We start from the raw sequence: 26,642 nt of genomic DNA, 5'->3' as shown, positions 1-26,642 counted from the left end.
TTTAATTAAGGTATTTTGGTATGCTTTAGTTTACTTTATTTTATTTCATTCTAATGTGGTCCTTATTCGATTCTAGTGCTCATAGATAGAGGGAATGAATATTTTGTACCCTCTCATTTACTTCAAGAAAACATTTATCGAAAAGTAGACAATATATGCCTTTTGGCTTAGAACTACACGTTTATTCGAAAGGTTTATGATAGAATTTGAGAGGAATTATTTTTATAGTGTTGGTTGGATTTACTTCACCTCTATGATAAGGTAGAACATGTACATAATGGTGGTGGAATTACACACTTTGGGTGCATTTTTAATTTATTTGAGTTTAATATATATATATTTTTTTTGGTTATGGCCCGCCACTCCAGTGCTTGTTATATAATGTAAATTTACTGTTGTATGACCTGTTCCGATGTGTATATAGTGTATATAAAGAAATATGCGAAAATAAGAACTAATGTATAAATAGATAAAAATGAATATTTAATTTGTTCCTATAGGCTGAACTTTACGAAAATATACGTTCATGTGCCCTAGTCCTGATGAGGCCTAAAGATTTTCTTGGCTGAAACGCGTCGACAATGATTTTTGAAGACACTCATTTGATTGTTTGTTATTTTGAGTAGTTTACAAAGAGTACTTTAAAGAACGTGGAGATTATAATTACAAGATCTCAAAGTGTCTCTTTAGGAGTGATCTTCGATAGAAAGGAATGCTCTAGTTAAATAATTCTATAGGCATCCTACTTGAATGATAGGGCTGTTGTGACATGTATATGTTTAATTTCTTTGTATGTGTATGCTAGTATTGTAAATATTGTAAATGTTTGAGTATATATATCTAAAAGATTGATCTTTATATATTTGCTTTGAAGTATAAAATAAATATACGTATACATACTCAACCTAAATGTTTAAAATATCTTTTGTTGGGTTGGAATTGCCTTTGATGATCATGTGAAATAACAACAACAAAGTTGGTTTGAGAAAATATTAACTCAAGGGAGGAGACAATTTATTTATCTCGTCACCAGAATATATGTTACACTATTGGTCCCGAGGCATTATTTTTCTTTTCTACTGTTTATATACCCAGATGCCAGAGGGTTACTAATTTGGGTTCCCCCCCCTTTTTTGATCAGGCCTTCTTGATAGTCAGGGTCTCGGAGGTGCCAGGGGGACATGCGCCACCTGAAGGGGGGCTTCTGGAAATGTAAGGAAGGGACACCGTGACCGGGGAGTGATCAGAGAGCCCCCTGGGAAGATGGGTGACCTGGGAAAACCTATGGATATGATTTTGTGGTGTAAACATGTAATCCAGACGAGACATGGAACCATGGACTATGGACATGTATGTGTAACCTATCTCAGCGGGGTGATATTCTCGCCTTATGTCAACCCAACCCAGTGCGCCAGCAAGTGAAGACAATTTAGAGGCCACGGCAGAGGAACTTGCATCCTAACGCCACATCCTCTCGAGCGATGACATAGTATCGTTCCAATAGCCTCCCAGGAGAGACAAGCCCTCTGGGAGCTCACTCCAGTGACGAGTGATACTTTCTACCAACGTAGTCCCCAGAGGAGGGGTTGCATAAACACCACCTATATTAAGGGGTTTCCCATGAAGTGTGCCTGACAAAAGGATGCATCTACCCCCAGGATCTATCCAGTGCTTTATATGGATGAACAGAACACAACGGTGGATGAGGATGGCCGTTCCCCGGGAACTCCTAGTGAAACCTGCATGATACACCTCCTGGTATCCAAACCTGGCTAAGCAGGGAGCCTTATTACCCAATAGAGGAATCTCCTGTTGGAGAAGAATGTCTGCACTATATCGCTTCGCTTGCGGAAGAAAGGCACCCCGTTTGACTTTATTCAGCAGTCCTCAGGCATTCCACGTTACTACTATTAGATCACCCACATGTGATACAGCCGGTTGGGTGGCCATGGCTCGATTTGTGGGTTAGTATAAGAGTGGGATGTGTGTCTGCATGTGTGAAAGAACTGAAAAAAACATAACTCTAAACCCCGAAAAAAACCCTCCTGTCCATCTCCGCACCCCCGATACTGCCAAGAACTAGGAGCATCTGTCACGGTGAGGAACTCTCCAGGACCCCAACTAGAGATCCCAGGGCCCCCCTTCAATGGATCCCAACATTCCCACAGAACGTTAACATTGGGGTATGAGTGTCCGGGTCAGGTCAGCTTCGATGTACATTGTCCACCTCTACTCGGTGCAGAGTAGACGGAGTAGTTCCGAACTACGAACAATAAAATTGGTCAAATGGAAGCCTCGCCAACCAGAGATTGATCAAGATGTGCGCTCAGGACTGGAGGAGCGCCTATCAGAACCGGAGACATCTCGTTGTCATGATTTCGTCCTTCCTGTGCGATCTGTTCCTTTGCAAGCCCCTAGAGGAGGCGGATTCTAATGGCGGCAGGGAGTGAGGTTTCAGCTGGCCCCTTTTATCAGACCAGGCAAAAACCACTTCAGGCGAATCAAAGAAGTGGGACTTAGAGTTATACACAGATCGGAGCCTAGCAGGATAAAGCAGCATATGTGAAATATTAAGGTCTCGCAATTGCTGTTTCGCTGCCGTGAAGGACTGTCTTTGCTGCTGCACTAGACTGGTGTAATCAGGGAAAATCATTATGGGCCTGGAGTCAAAGATGAGTTTATCCTTATGTGACCGAGCGAACTGCAACACTGCGTCTCTGTCCACATAGTTGAGGAGCTTGGCGATGACCGGCTGGGGATTTTCCCCGGGGGTGGTTTTCTCGTAAGTGCCCGGTGGGCTCTCTCGACCACAAAGCACGTGGAGATCATTTCGGCAGGTAGCAAGTCTTTGAGCCATGAGGTGAGGAAGCGGTTCATGGAGTTACCCTCGCATCCCTCTGGGAACCCAACAAAGTGGAGGTTATTGTACCTAGCGCGGCCTTCGTCATCTTCAACCCGGGATGCTAGCTCTTGAGAGATAACTGTTAGTTTGTTGACATGCTTTTGCAGAGTCGTCACATTATCCTCCACAGTGGACACTCGTGTCTCAGCCTCTGTGATACGGTCAACGGCTTTCCTCACGTCCTGTCGCAGACAAGAAACTTCGGTGCCCAGTGCACCAATCTTGGCATCCACCGTGTCTCTTGCTTCCGTAATAAATGAATGAATGAATGAGGAAGCACTTGTAAAGCGCCTGGTTACCCGAGGGCATCCCAGCGCTGAGGAGTACGTTAACCCATATTCATAACAGATCATGGAAAAAGGAAGGTTTTTAACTGTTTACGGAATTGCAGTTAGTTAGATTGAGAGCAAATGTGAAGGGGAATGAAGTTCCAAATCTTAGCAACATTATGTGAAAACAGGCGGCCTCCACTTCTTGTTTGTTTGATTTTTGGTACTTTTAATAAGTATTTACCTTCTGATCTAAGGGCTCTTCTGGTCTGGTAGGGATGGATCATAGCCTGAATCAACGGGGATCCTTTTCCAGCTAGTGCTTTATGTGCTATGGAGAGAAACGCTCCACAAACTTAAATCCTCACAGTTAAATGTGATAGTGAAAAGCAAAATACTGTCCCTATTATCACATAAACCTAGAGTATAGTTAAGAAGGAAAAAACATTATTCTTAAAATACTGCCCTCACACACTTTGCAGTGTCATGCTTCATCATTGGGCCGCGTCAAACGCCCCCGTGCAGACCAACACAGTGGGCGGAGCGCAATGTTTTTTGTAAGATGAAGAATAAAGTGGTGAGGAGACAGAACCGAAAAGGGGTTTGACAACATAGAACAAATAGTGTCTAAAGAAAACAGAACAAGGACAATATTCCTAAAGGAGGGACCACAAAAGTGCAGACATATATATTAAAACTGTCTAGGAGGGGACTTATTTAATTTTTATTCCTGTCACCCCCTGACAGGGTTAAAAGTAGCTGGTCGGGATTTTATTAGGGGAGGTAAAAGCCCCTAAATCCCTGCTGCTATTACCAACATGTTTCTGCCCAAATTAAACGCTCATAAGAGTCGTGCAGGCATTCATCAGGGTGTTGGTCCCTTGGTTATTTCTCTGGGTCTACCCCCAACTCGGGGATTCGTTACCTTCTACTGAGAAGCGGCCAGTCGCCTTTACTACTTCAGTACTCTGAATGGTTTCCGAGAGTGAACAATTATAAGGGTTTATTGGAAAGTCTCCAAACCCGGGACCGGTGAGAGGCCGTGGTCCTATAGTCACACTTACTCCAAGAACGCACGGCACTAATCGTCCCCACAGCGGTCCTCCGGCGACGGTAACGAATCCCCGAGTTGGGGGTAGACCCAGAGAAATAACCAAGGGACCAACACCCTGATGAATGCCTGCACGACTCTTATGAGCGTTTAATTTGGGCAGAAACATGTTGGTAATAGCAGCAGGGATTTAGGGGCTTTTACCTCCCCTAATAAAATCCCGACCAGCTACTTTTAACCCTGTCAGGGGGTGACAGGAATAAAAATTAAATAAGTCCCCTCCTAGACAGTTTTAATATATATGTCTGCACTTTTGTGGTCCCTCCTTTAGGAATATTGTCCTTGTTCTGTTTTCTTTAGACACTATTTGTTCTATGTTGTCAAACCCCTTTTCGGTTCTGTCTCCTCACCACTTTATTCTTCATCTTACAAAAAACATTGCGCTCCGCCCACTGTGTTGGTCTGCACGGGGGCGTTTGACGCGGCCCAATGATGAAGCATGACACTGCAAAGTGTGTGAGGGCAGTATTTTAAGAATAATGTTTTTTCCTTCTTAACTATACTCTAGGTTTATGTGATAATAGGGACAGTATTTTGCTTTTCACTATCACATTTAACTGTGAGGATTTAAGTTTGTGGAGCGTTTCTCTGTTTAGTGAGTATTAAACGTTAGCTAGGGGAGTCAGAGAAGGCTCAATTTCTCCCTTATTTCTCTCTTTTGTGATATTATTCTTTATGTGCTATGCACATAGCTTTAAATTGAATCCTCTCCTGGATTGGGAGCCAGTGTAATGAGGTCAAGGCAGGTTTAGCTGAAAGTCGTTTTGGAACATTTAAGAGCAGCCGAGCTGCACAATTTTGGACCGTTTGTAGTATTTTAGTGGTGGAAAGTGGTGCTCCTAAGTAAAAAGCATTTGCGTAATCCAGTCGAGACCGGATTAATGCTTGTACTAGCAGCCTTCTGGCCAGAAAAGGTAGTAGGGGAAGAATTTTTCCTAATCATCCGCAAAAGGCCGTAGCAGGTGCCTGCCACCCTCTGCGCTTGTTCCTTAAGGTCTAGGTTGGAGTCAAGTACGACTCTTTTTATGTACTTTTTCGGGGTGGGCCCAGACCGTTAGGCCACCAGGAGTCTATGTTAAGGGGGGCAGCTTTGCCAAGAAGCATAATTTCTGTTTTTTTGCCCCATTGAGCTTCAGAAATGATGTGTCCATCCAACTGGCTACTTTTCCTAAGCAGGATGTAAGAGCCGATCCCGAGTTGTCATTTTTATTCAGGGAGACGACTAACTGAGTATTATCTGCGTAAGTGACGATTTGTACTCCAAACGGGATGACTATCTGTGCCAGGGAGCTCAGGTAGACGTTAAACAGAGTGGGGCTTAATGCAGATCCCTGAGGGACTCCACATGTAATGGCCCCCAATAGAGCCGCGTCGTCTGGGACGAGGCCGGGCGTACAGCTGCCACTCGCCGTCGTGGCGTACTGTTCCAAGTTGCTTTGCTTCGAGCCCGCGTCGCCAGGATTATCTTTCCCTATCGCGGCACCACAGATCAAGCGCCCCGAGTATGGCAGGGATCCAACGTGCCTTGTGAGGTCGTGATAGGACCAAATCGCGCCACTGGGTGCTCACCGGGGAGAGCACTGCGAGCCGGTCCTCTCGGAAACCCTCCACTGCCCAGGCCACAAGAAACACCGGGCCTGGCCCAGCCGCCTTCACAGCCGCAGTAGAGGGCCAAGCAGGCCCCTCTGTCAGGACCTAGTTCGCCGGACCGCCAGCCCGCCACTCATCCCCGACAACCTCTGCACCGCAGGACTATCTTCAACCATTGTGTGGGATTCAATTGCGCTGCGGGACCCCTTGTCTTCAGGGCACAGTATGCGATCTCACTCCATCTCCCAACTAGGCGGCTCGAGGGTATTCCACAGTGCCTCGGCCTGTAGTGTAGTTCCTATATCCCTGATAGGCTCTGCGCATTGGAATAACATACACTATAGATTTGACATAGGACTACGGTCAGTATGTCTCTATCGAGTTTATTAAACTTAATTGCTTGTGTGCGCCAGCTAACTCAGAGGTCACTAGAAACTTCTCGAATATACAAGAAGGGATTAGTTTCTGACAACCGCATAAACATGACAACTGTTTGTTTTTAGAATCGGAACAGTCTCCGAATCGTGGAAACAATAGATAAGTTTCACTCAGTCAATCGTGCATGCTTCGTTTCTACAGAGTTGCACAGAAATAGAGAGACGGGCCCTTCAATAAAAGGGTTTATTGAACAGTCTTATTTCTCATGCAAGAATATGATTTGCTACAATCCTAAGACAGACTGCGAAGTACAATATGTACGAGGTTAGCAGTAAGATCAAATAATACTGCAATAGGGGCGTGGCTTCGCAGAGCTGCAAAATGGCCACGCACTAAAGCGGCACCGCCGGCCGAGTAGAATCAATCCTTCAATAATCCGTCATCGCTGCATTGGGTGGGTGCCTACTGACGTCCCATTGTCTGGAGGGTGCGGCGCCCTCCTTGGAGAAAGATTGCGGAAGCGTTTGGTGCCCATAAAGACGGCGACGCGTTAGAGGCCTGTGCGCACCAGTGATCTGAGAAGCCGGGACCTCGAGTGCCTTTGCGTCCCCAAGAGGCAGCCAGGCGGCACGGCCACGTACGGGCGGCTACGGAGAACCTATGTACAGAAGATCAGCAGGTGTTGGCTGCCGTCTAATTGAAGCGAGCCGGAGGCTGTGGAAAAGCCGGTACAGGAGCCGGGAGGAGCGGTGAACGTCGTGTCCCCGAGGAGGTAGCGGTGAGAACGGGGGCCGAGATGGGGCACGCTGCAGAGGTGACCAGGGAGCATTGGAAACGGCCCACACACGGCACAGGTGGGGTGAAAGGAGTTCCCCCTCCCCCCGCTGCGGTAACAAGAGTGGCGGTTGCAAGGAAGGATCCCCGCTGGGCCGCAAAAATATAGCTGGGCTGCTCATGACCGTGGCTTGCCGACATTAGAGCACCCCCAGAGAGGGAAGCATTGCGCGGTGCCGGTGGCCCGCTGTGATGGTGGAGTGAGCTGGGGGAAACCGCGGTGAATGACTGGCAGGAACTAAGACGGTGGCACATAGACTTGGAGCAGTTACTTCCTGGTCGTTTGGTGTGTGGGAAGATCAGCACTCATATTTACGTGAGATGCATAAAGAACTGCATAAAGGCCTGTGGAGACTTGCTGTTGCTACCTAGGGGCTGCTCTCCTGTTGGACGGGATCGAGGAGTGACTCGGCGATGGTGCAGGCGCGGTGATTGACGGGGCCAGATATCACTACGCGGCACTTCAGTGGGTCCGGGTGTGCGGCAGAGACGGCCCCGGCCTAGCATGGACTTCACTGCACATGGCCTGAAACGTCTTGACAGTGTAAAGTTCTACAGATAGTGGTTGTTCAGTGCCACGTCAACAGAGAGCAGAGGTGCGAGGGCAAAGTTGTGACGCCTGGCATGCGTTCTATGGGGTAGCAGCGACGGAGATGAGCGTGCATGCCCGGCTGTTCCACTGAAGGGATAGCGGCACAGGGTGGCCTTCGTGTCTGTGCCTTGCTCCTTTGTGAAGGTGTCTGGTGGCTGGGACATACACTTGGCAGAAGCATCCCGTGCGGACAAGCGGATAGCTCGCGGCAGTCATTGCTGGCAGGGGATAAAAGTCGGCCGAGATGGGGAAACCTGAAACAAGGCAGCCCAGGATCACTTTCGACCAGAAAGACACCAAAGCGACGGAAGGTGAGACCAGCCAACAGTCAGGGGGAACAGGGTGCTACTTCGGTGCCACCAGCGGAGGACATTCGATCTATGTTAAAGCAGGAAGGGCGAATGGGTGCGTTGGAAACTAGAGTCACGGAGACGGAAGAAGGGCAGACGGAACTAGTCAAGCAGCTACGTGAAATGGACGGAGTGCTGCAGGTAATTCAATTGAAGAACGAAGATTTAGAAGCAAGGTCGAGGAGAAACAACGTACGAATTACAGGCATATCGGAAACCACGGATATTCAGAACATGGAACGATACGTGGAGGCCATGATGAAAGACCTCTTTGGCCCTTCCTTGTCCCCCATGTTTCTAATAGAGCGGGCTCACAGAACATTAGGTCCACGGCCAAGACCAGGTGCCCCGCCGAGACCTATCCTGGCAAGAATCCTTAACTACAGGGATCGAGATGCGATCCTCAGAGCAGCGCGGGAGAAAGGAGATGTGCAATACGATGGAAACTCCATTGCCTTGTATCCGGACTTCACGTTGCAGGTTCAAGCGGCCCGAAAAGAGTTCCTGCCAGCCAAGAAGATCTTTCTGCAGACTGGAACTAAGTACTCGCTAATATATCCAGCCAAGCTGAGGGTGCAGGGCCCTGGAAGGCCGGCCTTCTTCACGGACGCAAAGGCTGCGATTGCGTATGCTAAACAGCTGGCTAAGGAACAGCGACAAAAGCCACAGCCAGGGGACGCGAATGAGGCGAACAATCTGAGCGATAATGACTGAATGAACTGGACTGCTACACCGTTTGGGCAGATAAGTCCATAACTTTGAGATATAGTGTTGTGATGGTTGAACTGAAAGGCGCGCTCACTGAATGTTGCATTTAATAGCTAGGTGTTAAGTTATCTGGTGTCGCTAGGGCTATACCAGTGCATGTGTGGATATAGACAAATAACCATAATGGCACTAGTCTTGGGGCAGTAAGTGACAAGCTCGGCCACCCTGGCGTGAGTGCAGTGGTGCCATGCCGGCGGACCTGCGTTCCCCAAGGGATGATTCCCTTTGGGCTCCATTTATGGGGCTATTGTTTACATGTTTGGGTAATGGGGGGGGGGGGGGTAATCACAACCTGATTGGGGGGTTGGTGTGGGTGGGGAAGAGTGAAAAGGTTAAGCCAGTCTTTGGGTATCTGCCAAATGATAAATACACACTCAGAGGTTGATGTTGGTTGTTAAGAGACGGCGGGCCCGCATATGGGCACGACCTGGATGTTGGTACAGATTGCGGGCGACTGGGGATGCTTTGCAGGGGTGACCTGTGAGGAAATATGAATTTTTATGATCAATTGTGTCCCCTATCTTAGACCCCAACGGCTCCATGTACATGCTACAAGTACATGTATGTTCCCTCCACTTCAAGCTATGAAGACGCAAATACAATTGTGTCCAACGTTAACATGTCCTCTTTCAGATCCACCATGAATGGGTCGAATATTCCGTTCCTAAGTATGCCTTGCCACCGTCTTTATATGGTGTACCTTTCACGTTTTTCAGCTCTGGCAAGTTAGGCCCTGAATTCTGCCATCGAGCCTTTTCCTGCCTTCTGCCTCTGAATGCTCCAGCCTGGACCTGCATCTGTATCCATGACCTTTGTCTTACTCCCTGCGCGGCTAACGGTGCCTGGCCCGGCCTGTTGCCTGCCAAGACTGTATTCAGCCTTCAAGTTATCTGCTCCGCTCCTCGAGAAATGCATTCCTGTCTAGTAGTTTAGGTAAACATCCTTCCAGCTACAGAGCAAAGGGCCCGGTCTTACTGTCTCCGTGCAAGTAATTCATAGCTCCTGTTACCATGGTAGGCCCATGCCCCCTCGCATCTCATGTAGACACGTAGACACTTATACACGCACTAGAAGTCAGTATAGGATAGCCTCTGCCTGAGAGACCTTTCCTTCCAGATAATACAGTTCCTTAAACACAAGATATTAGATACGATTTGGGATTAGGTTGTTCTGACATCCCAGACTTCTGTCTCCTCATGTAGGGCTAAATGTCAAGTCCCCTTCACCCTCCAGTTACACGTCAATCACACGTCATGCTACTGTGCGCGCATCTCTGCCATATATTTCTGCTGACTTTGCAGGATTCTCTTATGGATCCACCCACCTGTGTCATCATCATAATGACGTTTCTAGTACACGCCCTTATGCACGCCTATTGTAACGCCTTTTCCATTACGTATGTGTATTCTTATCTCTCTTCTCAGCTGTCACGCCTTCTGCATATGCCTTTACTGTAATGCATTGACTATATATATGACAACCTGTCGATAAAGTATTGCTCTATCCCTTCCCGAACCTTCGTGGTGACGGAATCCGATTGCCTGGTTCGAACCAATTCCTTTGTAAGGAATAAATCCCCTTTTAAAACCTCAAATACCACGGATTCTGCCTCTTATTTTTACTGAGTTATTCTTATTGAATTTTACCGCATAAATTAAGTCTAGGTAATTTAAATTTACCACATAATTGGCGCCTGAACAGGGACACCTCCCCCACCCCACGCGCCGGAGGTGCGTTGCAGACCCGGTCTCCTGCCACAGCCAGACGGACAACTACGCGTACCCGCAGGATTTCCTGTACCTCCCTCAGGCCAACGGAGGTGACTGAGGCTGCGATCAACACCCAGACGAGGCGGTGAGGAGTGCGGAGGATCCCGACCAGAGCCTAGCTGAGAGAGCAAGATCCGAGGTATACAGAGGCCCACCAGATTCCGAAGTTCCGAAGTACCTACGTCACGAGTCGAGTCGAGTCCAGTCTGGTCTAAGTCCAGTCCAGAGTTTCCGAGGCCTTCTGTTCCGTTCCGTGCTTCCCGGTGAGTACCGTTGCTGGGGACGCATCTAGACGTGCGCATTGGTTTGTGCCGGTCAAGACGGGTTTGGGTACACAGACCTGGTCTGCACTGTTTCAGCAGTGTATCTGTACTGTTTAGCAGTATATCTAGTATTATGCAGTTAGCTAGTTCTATTCTAATTATCATTGTTCGTTTTAAAATGTCTTAATATGTTTTAAATGTCGTGGTATGAGTGACTGTTCGATCTTCATTACTGTGTTCATTGTATTAATTGTGTTCAAGTCCGATTAAGAATCAGGTAGCAAGGTTTAAGATGCCGTTATTCTCAAAATTAAGACAGATAAAAACTAGAAAAGGGATACTCGAGGAAGCCGTTCCCATTCCACCTAGGGACACTCCAGGGTACTTTATGTACCATAAACATGGCCTAGATGCCGTATTATATCTCGATTTATGGGTGGACTACACCAAGGATTTAGCAGAGAATCAGAGATGGCCCGCTGCTGGGACATGGGATGCAGATTGCATCATGAGAGTAGAAGAAGCATTATGGAAAAAGAAAGCCAGACAGTCACAGAAAGATGCCATTGAATTATGGCGTAAAGAATCGCATAGACGCACAGAGAAAGCGCTCAGAAAAGAAGAGAAAAGTAGGGAGGATTCAGACAAAGCCCGAGAAAACGTATTAATTGAGGAAGGTATCCGAGTAAAAGCAGAACAAGTAGACAGGCAACGAAACACTCTTATGAATGGTATGTATCCTCTTCTGGCCGAGGGTTTACCTAAGGCCACCCTGGAAGTACCAAAAGATCTGCCACCTCCATTGCTTCCGACTAAATTGCACCCCAAGACCGCAAAGGACATTTTCCTTTCTTCCTATTTAGACGATGTAGCCCCCGAATATGTTAATGCTCCGCCGCCACGCACACCACCTGCTAATGACGCTCGACCCCGAGATAATCTGTCCCTACTTCCGCAGCAACATACTCCTCCTTCCGTTCCAAACCTTCCGCCCGTTCCTTCACTCCTTCCTGCACCTATTCTTCCTACCTTACACCCAACGAATCCTTTTGGACCTAGCACCTCAGGAGGTGCGACAGGAAGTTTTCGTACGCCGCCATCAGCGCATCGATTGACTTATAGGGATTTAGCACACCAACGTACACCTCAAACAGCGAATTATGACATATATAAAGAGCCTCTTACAGACTGTAGATATGATCCAGTACCCGGTAAAGACGACAGAATGATGCCATCATCAGTACGTCTACGACGAGTTGCGAACTATTTAATGATACTACCAGGAATGATTGATCATCTAGACAAAATATATCACTTTGTCCAAACAGGGCAAGGTCCTGAAAGTATTGGCGAGGCCATGGCATGCCAGAAAGTGGACACGCAAAAACTGTTGTTACGCTTCTTCATAAACTGCCTGATAAGACACAGAGATAGGCCAGGTGTAGACCCGGAAGAAATGAAAGCACTTAACAAATGGGGTCAGAATATAGCAGACGGAAAACATGATAAACAGAATAGTATAGAAAGTATGTACCGAAGGATCAGAAAAACAGTAGAACAAATATGTGAAAGAGAACAGCCTGAAAGAGAAATAGATGCAGATAAGACCGAATCCTCAGGGGAGGAGGAACAACTAGAAACGACAACAGGACAATTACAACTACCAGCTAGAGAAATGATAGCTTATGTAGGTAAGGGAAGATCCTTTAATAATTCAATGCGTCCGATACGTCCAGAAAGTAAGAGAATTTTTCAAGCAGCCATGTCAAATCCAAAGACCCCTGAACACTTATTTCAGGCTACTGATAAAATACTTCAAGAACGAATGGGGTACCATGTACTCGATTCTATGGATGAACAAGAATTAGCCAGGTCAGCAGTACAATGGGCTGACAGTTCTGATAAATATAGTGATGACGCGCTAGTACATACGTTTTTGAATCTTTCACCAGACGAACAGCGTTTAGCTGGTATGTACATGATACAACACCTCCTTATATTGTATAAAGGCCAACACTCCGATCCTGGTCCCCTACCTGATATACTGATAGAACTACTCATGAATAAATGGAGAGGTCTAGGTACCGATCTAATTAAAGTAATTCTAGAATATCGGCACAGATATAGTGCCTTTTTGTGTCCAGAGCTTGATCCAGCTCCCTCCATGGAAAGAAAGACGTATTACATAGACAGACAGAATCCCTTACGCGAAGTGCACCCAGTTAGAAATGATGATAATACTTTTAGACGCGTGTTTGTGTACACGCCTATAACTAAAATAGAACTATTGGAAATGAAAAAATTAGTGCCCAGCCATGACAGAGATCCAGCAGGTTTTCACCGTGAAATAAAAGACATGTTACTCATGGGTGATTATACCTATCCTGACATTATGAAAATATTAAAAGTATTATTGCCTGCCGGTATTTACGAGAAACTCAAAAAAAAAGAATGGGAGGTGGGAGAACAAAAGATTGATTGGACAGCATTAGAAAACGAAGAAAATGCCCGAACTGCAGGCCTAGGGCTTGGGGACAAAACTAAAGCGTTACCAGGATTATTAGTACAAGTATTGCCACGTTTATTAACTACGAAAAAGGAAGACTGGGGAGCAATCTCAGCTTGCAAACAGAAACCCGATGAAGACACTAGTGATTTTTATTCCCGATTTGAAAAATGTTTTGGTATTAATAGCGGTCTGAAAGCAAGTAGCGATTCATATCCACATCTTTTTGTAACAAAATTAGTCGAGAATTCCTTGCCCCAGGTTAAGAACAGAGTATTGAAAGTAGAGAGCTCTTGGCAAGCAAATACCCCGTCACAAATGTTACAAATGTTACAGTACCACCAGAATAGAATTAGAGAAGAACAAGAACACGAACAAAGACGTATGAAAGACACGAAAATGAAAATGCTCGTCGCCCAGTCAGTTCCAGCTGACAGTCATAAAAAGGGTGCGACACAGTCCAATAATTCAGCGGTTCCTGTTAAAGGGACATGCAACTATTGTAAACAGCCAGGTCATTATATAAACGATTGTGCAGTTCTGAAACATAATATCTCTACGGGTAAAACCAAGGAGAGACCGCGTCCACCTAGACAGGATCAGATCCAACAACAAGTACCTCAGAATGTACAGCCTATGCAAGCTGCACAACAGACCGTAGCGGTACCACAGCCACAGCCTATTGCCGCAACACAAAACACGACACAACAGATGTACCAGTATGCACAAAATGACTACCCCGATTATCAGCGATACACATGAAACAGCCTAGAGAGGGACGTTGGCTTGCCTCTTATTGAGGTTCCTGTAGATCAAGAGGGTCCTTATGTACATAGTCAAGTATTAGGGAAAGACAGAAAGTTTTTAATTGATACAGGGGCAAGCAGAACAACTATAAGTCACGACAAGGTTCCAGGGGCACCCCTCTCAGGCTCACAGAATGTTTCCCTTGGATTTTCAGGAAAGCCTATTGTTAATGAAGTATCGCAACCTCTTCCTCTTGCAGTTGGTCCATTGACACGGACTACAGATTTATTGCTTACAAAATCATGCCCAGAGAACTTGTTAGGTATAAAGACACTGAAAGCTCTAGGAGCTGTAATATGTTGTTCCCCGGAAGGGGTACGACTATTTTTGCGTGACTTTAAAGGTCACTACGTATTTAGAGACATGGATCACCGGTTACAGAATGTCCCTGCACATTTATGGGCACAAGGCCCCACTGATGTAGGTTGTATGCACATTACACCATATCGAGTCACACTCAAAGCAGGAGTGGTATTACCACGAATTCGACAATACAAGTTACCTCCAGATGCTGTAGTGGCTTTGCTGCAAATCATTGACGAGCTCATTGCACAAGGAGTGGTTGTGGAAACCGACTCCAATGTATGTAATTCTCCTATAATTCCGATTCTTAAACGAACTGATCCAAATGCACCCCCAGTTTATCGATTAATTATTGATCTGCGCGAATTGAATAAATGCATTGTACCACAGTATCCCGTGGTTCCAGATATCTCTTCATTATTGACAGCTATTGATTCAGAAGCAACGTTCTTTACTGTAATTGACCTCAAGAACGCCTTCTTTTGAGGGGAGGAGCCAAGATGGCGACCGGAGCAGACGCTTGAGCGCCCGGCTCCGTCGGTCCGTGGCCTCGGACTACTATCCTGATGCCCATCCTCGCCGATTTTCGAGGTGAAACGTGTGCGAAGACGCGCTGACCGTGCTGCCGCTTTCCCGGAGTCTCAGCCCGCCCGGATGCCCGAGTTTTGTGTGCTTTTGTCTTCGGCACTGAAATCCTGCGCCATTACGGCCTTTGCTGGCCCCCTGGAAGCTCCGCAGTTACCGGACCAGCGAGCGCTAACCGGAGCCCCGCGGTCCCGATCTCCCCTCGCACCACGGATCGCTGCCGGATGAGCCCGGAGAGGGACGGCCGGACACCTTCTGCACCCTGTGCCGGCCGGGCTGGAGCTGTGGGGTGGGCCCCGGTGCGGCGTGTCTCCTGCCCCGCTTTGATGACCGCGCTGTGGGATGCTGCTGCCCCCTTCGCCTATTGCCTAGCCAGCGGCGAAGGGAACCTGCGAGAAGAGAAGCGACTGTCGGCCGTTCCCGTTGCGGCGTAGACCTGAGGGGAATTGACTCCTTGCCACGACTCCCCCCCCCCCCCTCGGCCATTGCAACGTATAGCGGCAAAACATGGCGCTGAGTGCCTGCTCGAGGCTGGGGGGTGCTACTCCGGTCTCGCCCGCTGCCCACTTCGCCCTCCCTCTTACGGACACCAGCTCCACGGTGCCGTCCCGGATTGCTGCCGCTGTGGGGGCCCAGCCTCCGCCGACATGCGGCTCCGTTCTGGCTGCCCTGCGGGACTTCCAACTACAGATGTGCGCTGGCCTGCAAGCGCTGAGTGAGCGGCTTGACCCCATACTGTCGGCTGCGGGTCGTGAGCGCACAGTTTGTCATCTACAGGGCGTGGGTCTCCCGGTGCTTTTGTCCACTTGCGGGGACGCAACGGCGGTGTATGACTGTGCTACACTGATGCCTTCACCTGGCGCTCCCGGCGCTCAGGGTACACCGCTCTACACCTCAACTGCGGACACTTTGTCCCCCTGGTCATGGCTGCCGGCTTCATTGTTGCCTGCCTCGCCGCGTCCGCTGGACTATCCTGTTGAGCGATACCTAACTGCGTCGAGGAACCGTCCGCGGTGGACCACGGCTTATTTTTTGTGGAACTCCTGTACCTTAATTGCCAGGTTTGGATTTTATGTGGTGCAAAGAGGGACCTCAACCGATGGTCGGCGGCCATTTCGTGATCCTACTTCACCATCCTTTCACGAGCGGCCATCTTGTCTTTGTCTGCTCGGGGCACGGGGCCTTCATGCAGGGGCTGGTTTAATCCCACGCCCGCGATCGGGCCAGGGCTAGACTGACTTCTATTGACAGGGTTTATGGACGGGCTGGCCTGGGACTGGAACTGTATGTCTGTTTTGCGCGCACTCATCGCGACTTGTATCCATTCGCTTACACTGTGGTGCCATGGTATCTTCGCATGCCGTTTTTTGGAGTAGTGGGCTCTCAGTGTGTGGGGGCCATGACTGGCTGATGGTTCGGGGCGCTCTGGTGTCCCGTGGGCTCCTCCCCACCTTCTTTTCTGTTTTCTTATTTTCTTTACTCTATTCCCACTTTCTCTCTTCTCTATATTTCGGGTTCATTGGGCGACAGGCACTATGTCGGGGGGGGGTAGGCCGTAGCCTCCGCATTGGTGTAGGGTGGGGGGATAATACTCTGTTCTTAATTAGTTCTATGGGCCTTTTTTCTTCTATGTCTCTGCGCTCTACTTTCTTCGATTCGGGGTCCGGGTGTGGGGTGGATCAAGTGGGGGCGGCTCCGGAGGGGTGCGTACTTGCTCATGTGACTATCCTGTTATATTTCTGCACCGCCTCACTGTTTGAGTTTTTAACTTCCATTGTTGTTCTTACTGATGTTGCTGCTCTCCCGTGTGGTGAGGCTATCTTGCGGACTCGAATCTCCTTTGTTCTTATCCTTCATTGACTCTTTTCTCTGATAAAATAATCTAAAAACTTAAAATTAACCTTCACTTCTCCTTCCCCGGGTGTCAAAGATATCTCCAGTATGTGACTCATAACTCGTTGTTAATCCTGACCATTGACGCACGGGGGATGTAATGTGGATATCAGTGCTTCATTGTATCGTGGCCGGCCTGACGGTTGTAGGCCCGTATTTGTTCTTTTAAGATGCACAAATAAAGGTTTTTAAAAAAAAAAAAAAAAAAAAAAAAGAACGCCTTCTTTAGCGTCCCAATCGATCCGGAAAGCCAATATTTGTTCGGATTCTGTTTAAATGGACGAAGCTTCAAATTTGCACGCGCACCTCAAGGATTCACAGAAAGCCCCAGCATCTACAGCCAAGCACTGAAAAGACAACTTGACAGTATCCACATGCCTGTTAACACTGCCCTGCTTCAGTATGTCGATGATCTGCTGATCACCGCCCGAAGCGAACCCGAATGTGAAAAAGCATCACTGACGGTTTTACATTTTCTGGCCGACAAGGGGCACAAGGTGTCCCCTTCGAAGCTGCAATTCTGTGTTCAGCAAGTTGTGTACCTTGGGCACTTGCTGTCCAAAGGGGGGAGACAGCTCACACCTGACCGCATCCAGTTAATTGTAAACATGCCACCACCCAAGACACAAAAGGAGGTGCGGGCCTTCATAGGTCTCACTTCGTACTGTAGACAATGGATTCCCCAATATGCATTTCTAGTAAAGCCACTCATTCAGTTGACAACCCAGGAGGCAGCGACATCGACTGTCCTCCCTTGGACTCAGGCACATACACAAGCTTTTGAAGACTTAAAGAAAGCCTTATGTCAAGCACCTGTTTTAGCGACACCATGTTACAGTAAGCCTTTTACACTTTTTGTTACAGAACGCGAAGGTACTGCCTTGTCAGTACTCACTCAGGAACAAGCAGGTTCACACAAACCGTGTGCTTACTTTTCTAGCACATTAGATCCAGTAGCCCAGGCTCTGCCTACGTGCCTGAAATCAGTCGCAGCGACAGCTTTAGCGATCAGACAAAGCGATTCCATAGTATTAGGACATCAATTGACAGTGCAAGTTCCACATTCCGTGGAAGTTCTTTTAAACCGAACACAGACCCAGCACTTGACTATAGCACGACTGACAGGTTATGAATTAACATTGTTCCAGCCACACATAGAAATCAGACGCTGTAGTACATTAAATCCTGCCACACTTTTGCCATTAAGTGGAACAGACCCATTGGCACATGATTGTATTGAAGTCATTACTATTACGACGAAACCCAGACAAGACTTGACAGACATTCCATTACCAGATCCAGACCTGACACTTTATGTGGATGGTTCATGCATGAGAACAAGTACAGGAGAGTTAGTGGCCGCTTACGCAGTCACGACAGACACCGAAGTTATTGAAACGAATTGTATTGACACATTGTCAGCTCAAGCAGCAGAGCTCATCGCTCTGACACAAGCCTGTATTCAAGCCAAAAATAAGAGAGTTAACATATACACAGATTCACGTTATGCATTCGGAGTTGTACACGACTTCGGAGTCCTTTGGCGAGAGAGAGGTTATTTAACTTCTCACGGTGCCAACATTCAACACGGTCCCCTCATTCAAGCTCTGTTAGATGCAATACATCTGCCTACTGCGATATCTATCATGAAGTGTAAGGCCCATACAAAAGTCACCGATATCATTTCCCAGGGTAACGACCTAGCAGACCGAACAGCTAAGCAAACAGCACAGAATCGAACTCATACAACTGACCTGACAAAGACAATAGTTCCGACATCGACACACTGCATGACAGTTAGGGATCCCGCCCTTGATGTAATTGACATACAGACACATGCTACACCAGAGGAAATCAAGAAATGGACTGAACTAGGAGGGATCCAAACAGATCAGGGATGGATGACGAAGGGAAAATCTACATGGTTTCTCCCAGACTCAATGGTTCAAGTTATCATTAACACAATACATAGTCCAGCGCATCTAGGAGAGAAAGCTATGTTAGACAGTATTCAAAACATTTGGTTTAATAAACACTTACGAGCTGCAGCCAAACAGAAAGTGCGTACTTGCATGATTTGTTGTCAGTTCAACCCAGGTAAAGGCGTTCCTGTAGAGCAAGGTGGATTTCAACCTCCCGATCACCCTTTTGAAGTCCTCCAGATGGATTATATCCAGATGGAACGTTGTCGAGGATTCAAATATGTCCTCGTAGTTGTATGCGCACTTTCCCGTTGGACAGAAGCATATCCAGTCTCAGATTACACTGCCCCGACCACTGCCAAGCAGCTGGTTCGTGAATTCTTCCCACGGTATGGTTTGCCCCGTATCGTGTACTCAGATAACGGCCAACCGTTCTCATCCGAGCTAATGAAACACATTTCACTCCTGTTAGGCTATCAATGGAAATTCCACTGTGTCCGGCATCCCGAGGCAGCAGGTCTCGTGGAACGTCATAATCAGACTCTGAAAATTCGACTTTCTAAAATCTGTAGAGAGAAAGGCGTCGACTGGATAGTAGCTTTACCAGTTGCACTCTTTTACATGAGAATGATAGCACATTCTCGAACAGGGCTATCCCCGTACGAGGTGGTCTTCGGTAGGCCACCAAATATGTGGGGGACGCCTATACCTCGTAAAATCACTGATGTTGATTGTAATATGCTGACAGATTACCTTGCTTCCTTGATGTCTGCACTACAATCTTGCCGTTCACAGGTAGCTGCAGCCTTTCCCGACAACACCGAGGTGAAGCCCCATGAAGTGGTTCCCGGAGACTACGTTTTTATAAGAAATTTCGACAGGAGGAGCCCGCTGGAGCCTCGCTGGCAAACGCCTAAACTAGTACTTCTGACCACGAGGACCGCAGTGAAGATTGAGGGTCGCAAGGGTTGGCTACATTCGAGCCATATCAAGAAATTTCACGGACTGCCTTCTGATTTGAACTCTCAGCCCTACCCTCTTCCACAGACTGACTCAAAACTCCCCCTGGTCGAGAAAACTGCTTCCCAGGAATATAAACTGAAACTAAGGTCTAGCAAGTCAGACAATTTGATTGTTTAAGTCCTCTCCTAGGTGAATCGGTTAAATTAGTCTCTGACATGTATCCTCTAGACCGAAATCGAGAGAGAGATAGACAGAAACAGCTCAAGAAACGTGCATATTGTAAATCACTTCATAGTCACTGTATCGTGACATTGTTGATTATGTTTTTTCTAAATCTTCTGATTATTGCTGCAAGTATACTGTTGCACATATACTATCCTATTTTCAAGCGTGCACATTCTGCTTTCAATGTTACTGCCGAACACTCTTTTAGCGAATTACCTCCACATGAGTTGCCCTACAGACTTGCGCTGCGCAACAACACATTCATTAGTATGTTACATCACTCCCATCAGGCCAACAACGCTACAAATTGTTGGATATGTGGCCGACTCCCTCCCTACCAGAAATACAAGGGAGTTCTGCCCCTCTTTCCGTATCCATTCACACACAATGGTTCCTGTGGCGCATGGTTTAGTTTGATTAATTCTTTAGATTCAAATACCGTAGTTTACCAGAGCAACTGGGTATGGGGAAACCTGAACTTAGTTTTGCTTAAAGCCTGCTACCCTAACAAGGAGGGACTTCCCAAAAGGACAGGAACTGATCTAGAAAATGAAGTATATGGATTAGGTAACTTTACACTTAACCTCATGATTCTGAATGTTGAATCCGAAGCTGCACCAGTCTTGCCCGCTATGTCAGTATTACCAGTCAAAGGTGAATTATGTGTAAGAAAGAATGGTTCAGTACACCTGGGTCATAGTAAATGTACTACTGTGATCGAATTCAGTGATCAAGGCAAGTCTACATTTAGAGCTTCCCGTCATTCCTACTTCATTTGTGGTCATACCGCATATATACGTTTACCTCTAGATTGGGATGGTACCTGTTACATTGCATTCCTTCTGCCACCTGTTTTCCTAGCCCCTCCTGATTATCATAGAAACGCCCATCTAGTACACAATAGACCCCAGAGAGATCTCCCGATTGTCGACTACACTGAAACGGCATGGGAACAATATACAGACTTCAATAAAGGTCTCTTTCCCTACATAGGTGTTGTCTCTAATAGTAAACTGATACGCAGATTAACCAGAACCCTTGAAGCAGTAGTGAATGAAACTACCTCTGCCCTAGGCAACTTAACAGAGGAGCAGTCTGCGATGCGGATTGTTGTTCTCCAAAATCGTCTTGTCCTTGACGTCATCCTGGCCGATAGGGGCGGAGCCTGTAGAGTCATCGGATCGAGTTGCTGTGTTTTCATCCCAGAAAACGCGCCATCAGTATATAAAGCCATAACTCGTCTTCATAAGATTGCAAGTCAGATACACCAGAACCCAGGCACCTGGACGTGGTCCGGTTGGTTCTGGAGCGTGTTGTCAGCCTGGGGATGGAAAGTCCTATCCTTCCTAGGTATTGGCCTTCTCATAGTATTCAGTTGCTGCCTGTGTCTACAATGTGGGCCAGCGATTTGCGGCCTGTGTGCCACATCATGTATTCCACGTTCAAGTTCTCATTCAAAATCCCGTAAGAAGAAAGAAGAGCAAATGATGTTACATGAACAGATTGATGGATTCCTGAGGATCGATATCTCATGAAGGGTCCGTAGGGGACAAGGAGGGAATGAGGAAATATGAATTTTTATGATCAATTGTGTCCCCTATCTTAGACCCCAACGGCTCCATGTACATGCTACAAGTACATGTATGTTCCCTCCACTTCAAGCTATGAAGACGCAAATACAATTGTGTCCAACGTTAACATGTCCTCTTTCAGATCCACCATGAATGGGTCGAATATTCCGTTCCTAAGTATGCCTTGCCACCGTCTTTATATGGTGTACCTTTCACGTTTTTCAGCTCTGGCAAGTTAGGCCCTGAATTCTGCCATCGAGCCTTTTCCTGCCTTCTGCCTCTGAATGCTCCAGCCTGGACCTGCATCTGTATCCATGACCTTTGTCTTACTCCCTGCGCGGCTAACGGTGCCTGGCCCGGCCTGTTGCCTGCCAAGACTGTATTCAGCCTTCAAGTTATCTGCTCCGCTCCTCGAGAAATGCATTCCTGTCTAGTAGTTTAGGTAAACATCCTTCCAGCTACAGAGCAAAGGGCCCGGTCTTACTGTCTCCGTGCAAGTAATTCATAGCTCCTGTTACCATGGTAGGCCCATGCCCCCTCGCATCTCATGTAGACACGTAGACACTTATACACGCACTAGAAGTCAGTATAGGATAGCCTCTGCCTGAGAGACCTTTCCTTCCAGATAATACAGTTCCTTAAACACAAGATATTAGATACGATTTGGGATTAGGTTGTTCTGACATCCCAGACTTCTGTCTCCTCATGTAGGGCTAAATGTCAAGTCCCCTTCACCCTCCAGTTACACGTCAATCACACTTCATGCTACTGTGCGCGCATCTCTGCCATATATTTCTGCTGACTTTGCAGGATTCTCTTATGGATCCACCCACCTGTGTCATCATCATAATGACGTTTCTAGTACACGCCCTTATGCACGCCTATTGTAACGCCTTTTCCATTACGTATGTGTATTCTTATCTCTCTTCTCAGCTGTCACGCCTTCTGCATATGCCTTTACTGTAATGCATTGACTATATATATGACAACCTGTCGATAAAGTATTGCTCTATCCCTTCCCGAACCTTCATGGTGACGGAATCCGATTGCCTGGTTCGAACCAATTCCTTTGTAAGGAATAAATCCCCTTTTAAAACCTCAAATACCACGGATTCTGCCTCTTATTTTTACTGAGTTATTCTTATTGAATTTTACCGCATAAATTAAGTCTAGGTAATTTAAATTTACCACACCTGGAGGGCCTGGGGATTGTGGTGGGGTGCTGGTGTGCCTGGTCTTTCATGCAAAGATGTCAAATTTAAAATGTATTACTTGGAATGTGTGAGGTCTGAATGATCGTCTGAAGGCGAGGCTGGTCCATTCATATCTCGCTAGACATGGTATAGACATATGTCTGCTGCAAGAAACGCATCTGACGGACAGCACTGTGGGTATGCTGGGTCACAAAAGATGGGAGGAGACAGTGGCCGGGGGTTACTCTAACTACTCATGTGGGGTAGCAATACTGCTGCGCAGGGGTCTACAATGGCATACTCATCGCTCAGTGACAGACAAGGAAGGACGATGCATCCTGCTGCAGGGTACACTATACAACACACCCACGATGATCATAAACACCTATGGCCCTAATATAGATGACCCGGATTTTTTTCGGCGTATAGGGCACATGATGCAAGCATCTAATTACACTTCGGTCATATGGGGGGGCCACTTTAATGCAGTTCTCTCCGATGTAGGCGACAGGCAAGGCACATCACGTGAGCACCACCCGAGGGCAACGGCACTGCTGCACGACTTTATAGCTGACATGCAACTAGTAGACTCTTGGAGATTGTTACACCCCACACTGCGAGAGAGGGCACATGTGTGACACACTTTCATAGCGCTTGGTCGAGGCTCGACTTCTGGTTGTTGTCTAGGGATATGCACACGTGGGTAACAGAGATAGAACACCTCCCGCGTACATTATCAGACCATGCACCTGTACAGCTGACATTCAAAGTGCCAGGTCCCTATATAGCTCAGTTCAGCTGGAGATTTCCCTCTGGGGCATTGCAAGGCCAGGTCTTCCGAGAAGAATTACGGGGTAAAATTGAGGATTATTTCGCACTGAATGAGGGCACCGTGGAATCTCCTGGCACTATATGGGAAGCATTCAAAGCTGTGATACGAGGTGACTGTATAGCACTCAAGACAGGGGTACTCAAAGATATACAAACCACATTGAGGAGATTGGAGATGGAGATTGGGGAGCTGGAGCGGATGCAGAGCTGCTCCCCAGATCCTACTAATTTGGCGAAGATCCGGTCTAAAATGTCAGACTATCTGGTGGAAGCGGAGAGAGAAACAGCGTATCTATACAAATCTGCACAGGCAAGGCGCTATGGAGAGGGAGACAGAGCAGGGAAAACATTGGCGGGACTACTTAGGCCACCCAGGGGGGCGGAGTACGTAACTGAAATAACTACGGAAGACGGGGACTTGGTTAGGTCACCGCCGGAAATTTTGAATACGATGTCCCGGTATTATGAAACACTATATGCATCTAAGACTAACCCTTCCCAGTCGGACATAGTAGACTACCTGGATACCATGGCATTAGCATGGTTTAGCAATAGCGCTAGACAGTACATGGAACTTCCCATAACGGTAGAAGATGTAAGGCAAGTAATAAGTAGTATGCCAGCTGGGAAGGCTCTGGGGGCTGATGGGCTAACGGCAGCCTTTTATAAAGAGTACTCAGATATTCTGGCGCCACGCCTGTTGCAGGTATATCTAGAGGCCATGGACACAGGTATCCTTCCCCGACCCTGAGAGAGGCTACCATTATAACGCTGCTGAAACCTGATAAAGATCCTAAAGTGCCCGAATCGTACTGCCCACTCTCCCTCATAAATTTGGATGCTAAAATCTGTGCCAAACTCATAGTGAATAGGTTGCAGCCCATGTTGCCGCAGATAGCATTGCCAGACCAGTCCGGTTTCATACCGGGCCGCTCGACTGCCCACAATCTACGTACACTGTTTGGCATCCTGCACTATCTGGGCTCACATGTCCAGGCCATTCCCGCACTGCTGGACGCCACGAAGGCATTCTATTCGTTGGAATGGCGATTTCTTTTTGTCCTTCTGCCTCGCATGGGATTCAGCCCCTTGTTTATTAAGCAAATACAGCTGCTGTATACAAACCCTGTGGCACAGGTACGAGTAAATGGACAGGTATCGGCACCCTTCACTATAACTAGAGGCACACGACAGGGCTGCCCACTGTCGCCACTGTTGTTCGCTATCGCTACGGAACCATTGGCGGCGCGGCTCCGCCAACACCACACGCAAAGAAGCATTGGGTTCACGTCCAGAGGACTGCTGATCTCAATGTACGCTGATGACATGACAATATATCTCACAAATCCTGGGGACAATTTTGTGGAAGTTATGCGAGAGATTGTTCGTTATGGTGGTCTTACAGGCATTCAGGTGAATTGGTCTAAGTCTGTGATATTTCCGCTCACTGACGGCACCACCCAGTTTGACGCAGAATACCCTATACAGTGGGCAAGTGAGGAAGACAAATATTTAGGAATATGGGTGAGCAGATCGGTGCAAGATGTATGGTTGGCAAACTACGGGAGGGTGATGGACTGGATAGAGTGCAAACTACAGAAATGGAAACACCTGCCGTTGTCATTATTGGGGCGAATAGCCATCATCAAAATGGTGATTCTGCCTAAGCTCCTATATCTGTCGCGAACATTCCATTGCCGTTAAACACACACTTGATCAGAAAGCTAAGGTCCCACGGCCTGGATTTGGTATGGGCGGGTAAGCAGCCGAGAGCATCCTGGAAGTTGCTGACACTACCCTTTGTCCAGGGGGGGGTCTAGGGGCCCCCGACTTCGAACTATATTCTTATAGTGCTCAGGTGCAATATTTGTACTTTTGGCAGCACCCCACGCCTTTCCAACCTCATGTAGCGATAGAAACTGACAGAGTAGCCCCCACTCAGCTGAACACGGCGGTCTACCAGCCTTATAAAAGGCCTCATTTAGAAATTGACACGGTGGAAGCACTGAGGTGGGCATGGACAGGGATTGCTAAGAGGGCCAAACTTGAGGAATTATACGCACCATCTATGCCGCTGGGGGGAAATCTGCTCCTAACTCCACTAATGGACAAAGCAGTTACACTTTGAGCCACGGCACACGCACTGGAAGGGCGCGGATCTGTACCCAGAAAATACCTTCCTTACGTTACAACAGATGTGTAAGGCCCAGGTACCTACGGCATCAGACACACTTTTGTATTATCAGCTTAGAGCCGCATGCCGTGCTAGATACGAGACCTTCCCGCAGGTACAGCCCGTGCTACCTGCGCTTGAGAATGTGTTGGCGAATCCGTCTCCTCGCAAACTGATTACACGTATATACAGTATAACACATAAAGAATCACCGATAATGGTGTGCACGGACAGGGCAGAATGGGAGAAGGACTCGGGCGTGGACATCACAGATAAACAGTGGCAAAATTGCTGTTCGCAGTTAGAACATTTATCACCTAACTATAGATTGCGGCTAATTCACTTTAATTTTTTACATAGACTATATCGCACGCCCTCCCAGTTGCACCGCATGGGCATACACCCGGACACGAATTGTTGGAGATGTGGGGCTCCTGGTGCCACATTCTCGCACCTGGCATGGGATTGCGGTCCGATAGAAGGTACTGGGAGGAAGTGTTTGAGCATGTCCGACAGATCACGAAACATGGGACACCTGCCTCTCCGCTGACGGCGCTTCTGGGGTTCGTATTTGAAATCCCAAAGACTTCTCATAAACTTACGGCTATGCTGTTGCTGCTGGCGAAGAGGCTGGTGGCAATTCACTGGAAAAAACAACAGGCCCCTACCATAGTAGCATGGGTAAATACAGTGGTTTACTGTAAAGACCAGTTGTCGCACTATTGGGAGTTAATGCCCATCAGATCTAGGCTGGCGGATATCTGGAAACCATTTGTGGCCTGGCGGGGGGCTCAGACTTAACAAAGGGGATAAGAAGGGGGGCACGGGTAGTGTTGTTATAGAC

At 47.5% G+C, this 26,642-nt stretch overlaps 1 long non-coding RNA gene across 2 annotated transcripts in view; it reads left to right on the top strand.

Annotated features, from left to right (window-relative positions):
- The window catches only part of LOC146854259 (uncharacterized), a 208,921-nt gene that overhangs the window by 442 nt on the left and 181,837 nt on the right, over positions 1-26,642 (top strand). Inside the window, exon 4 of one of the 2 annotated variants that reach the window (XR_014980753.1) lies at positions 501-647. The exons of the other annotated variant lie outside the window; for it this stretch is intronic. This is a non-coding gene — a long non-coding RNA (uncharacterized LOC146854259). Of the gene's footprint in view, positions 1-500; positions 648-26,642 lie in introns of those variants that run through there. 2 annotated transcript variants of the gene reach the window in all.

This window comes from Triturus cristatus, chromosome 4_1, assembly GCF_964204655.1.
Source record: "Triturus cristatus chromosome 4_1, aTriCri1.1, whole genome shotgun sequence".
Taxonomy (NCBI): domain Eukaryota; kingdom Metazoa; phylum Chordata; class Amphibia; order Caudata; family Salamandridae; genus Triturus; species Triturus cristatus.
This window is presented reverse-complemented; position numbering and strand designations above follow the sequence as displayed.